We start from the raw sequence: 2,500 nt of genomic DNA on the forward strand, positions 1-2,500 counted from the left end.
AGGTTTGTTCTCAACCGCAATGCTTTTATTTTGTCACCGTTCTTCATCAGGGAAGAGTTGTAAGAAAGCCAAGAATTTGCCGAGAACTGATCCTTAAAGGCGAATAGATCCTTGTTGGTATATTTCGCCTCCAGCCTCCTCCACCAGCGAACGGACCCTTTCTTAACGGCCGAGTTCAAATCTTTGTGGGAAGTAATCCCGTCGGGCACGCCAAACTGCTGTGCAATTTGGTTAAAAGACGCTTGGAGGACGTGCTCGAACAGGATATTTACAAAGTCATCTCCTAGGCGGATTAGGCGGCCTAGTGCCTTCAGCTGAACGGCTTGGGCCACTCGCTGCAGTTGCAGGAGCCCAAGTCCGCCACATCTGGATGGCAACCACAGGTGTGTGTTCGGGAAACTGTGAGGAAGATGTAAGGCTTTTTTAACTATACCACCTAGTAACTTGTCGAGGTGTCCAGCCTCGTTTCGGACGTTTAGTGAATTAGATGTAGTGTATAGGAAGGCTGGGACCACCAGTTGACGGAAGCAGTGAAGCTTCTGGAAGGGTTTCAGGCTAGCAGTGCTAATGAGGTGCAACAGGGAACGTGCTTTCGTGGTTTGCACTTCAGGAGTTTTGCTAGGTGTATTCCCAGTCCTAGGTATTTTATGGGTGTACCTTTAGCCACTGGTTGATCCTGTGCACAGCCAAGGGACACAGGCGGCAACTCATACCTGCAAGCTTTGCGCAATGGTCATACCGCCAACCAAAGTATTGTGATTTGCGTGGATTGAGGTGCAGCCTGCATTTTGTAAGTATGACTCGGTTTTCCGAATCATAGCTTGGAGCCCTTCAAATGTGTCAGACACCAAAATCATATCATCGGCAAATGCTAGGGCGCTCAATGATGCACCCTGGAGGTGCACCCCAAGTCCAGAAGAATTCAACTGCTGAAGCAGAGGGTCCAAAACGCAGTTGAACAGAAATGGGGATAGTGGATCCCCCTGCTTTATGCCTCTTCGGAGGGGAACTCTGATATTGTCGGTTGTTCCGTCTGACCAGAAAGTGGTGGTCCCAAATCTATACATGTCCCGGATAAGAGAGATAAACCTTGTAGAAACCTTTCTTCCTTCTAGGGCAGCGAACAAGGCGTGGTGTGAGACAGAATCGAAGGCTTTTTGTATGTCCAGACTAATAGCAAATAATGGACGGTGCTGCTTTTTCATCGTTCGCATGAGGGCTTGCAGCAGGAGCAAATTTGAGGACGTAGACTTGTCCTCAGAGAAACCGGCCTGAAACTTATGGAAATTATTTCCTGCTGATAGCCTAGCCAGCACCATTTTCGCGAACACTCTGTAAAGAACGGGCGATATGGTAATTGGCCGGTAATCGCCCGGCGCAGCTGGTTTTGCACATTTTGGTATGAAGACTGTTCGCGAAACCTTCAAGTCGTACGGAACCACGCCAAAAGCATACCAATTGTTAAAAATCAGTACCAGCACTTCGGCTGGCACCTTCCTCAACTCAGTCACCGAGACCCCGTCAGGGCCTGGTGCTGATTTAGTAGCGAAGAGCCGTAGCGCCTTGGCTACCTCCTCAACTGAAAAGAGGTCTTCATTCACATCAGTCGCTATTTCCGACTCAATTCCAACTTCCACGGGAGCCGACTCGTTACCAAAGATAGAGTCGAACTCTTCGTGGAGTTTTGTGAGGGTGCAGCTAGGAGGGCGTCCCTCCAACAACAAAGCGTCCCCTAGAACAGAGGGGCCTAACTTATATAGCCGCTGATGTATAGCGATGATATATAGCGATGATTACCCGCGCTTTTTTGAATTTCTTCACGTTGACATTCAGAGCACTGGGCAGAAATCACATTGCGTCAGCACCAATGCTGGCCCTCGCAATGCTTTGTTTTAATTAGACAGTCGGATTCCCCCGGTCCGTGCCAGTTCTGAGTTGGCTGTTTTCTGCCGGCCGAAGCAAGAACCTCGGGCACGAAGCCCCCGGAACAAGCACAGCTGTGGCTTTCCACAGGAAGGTCCCGACGCTGGTCCGGGCTCGGCCGCACCGCTTTTGACGGCGGCGAGCCTCGCCCAGTCCCGGTGCAGTGCCATTCCTGCTTCTGGACCCCAGCCCGACCGGCTCAGCCCTGAGAGCCAATCCTTTTCCCAAGGTTACGGATCCGTTTTGCCGACTTCCCTTACCTACATTGGTCTAGAGACTAGAGGCTGTTCACCTTGGAGACCTGCTGCGGATATGGGTACGGTCCGGCACGAAAATCACACTCCCTCACTCGGATTTTCAAGGGCCGACAGGAGCGCACCGGACAGCGCAAGAGCCGCACTGCTCTACGGAGCCACCGTCCCTATCTCGGGGTGAACCCATTCCAGGGACTCGATCTCCTTACAGAGAAAAGAAAACTCTTCCCGGGGCTCCCATCGGCGTCTCCGAGCTGGTTTGCGTTGCCGCACTGGGCCCCGAAGGACCGATCTCCGTAGCCGGGTTCGGGACTGTTAACCCG

General features: G+C 51.9%; 1 pseudogene; it reads right to left on the reverse strand.

The window, feature by feature from the left end:
* Positions 1-2,500, reverse strand: part of LOC144111604 (large subunit ribosomal RNA) — a 6,732-nt pseudogene that overhangs the window by 2,254 nt on the left and 1,978 nt on the right.

Source organism: Amblyomma americanum, chromosome 11, assembly GCF_052857255.1.
Source record: "Amblyomma americanum isolate KBUSLIRL-KWMA chromosome 11, ASM5285725v1, whole genome shotgun sequence".
Lineage (NCBI taxonomy): Eukaryota > Metazoa > Arthropoda > Arachnida > Ixodida > Ixodidae > Amblyomma > Amblyomma americanum.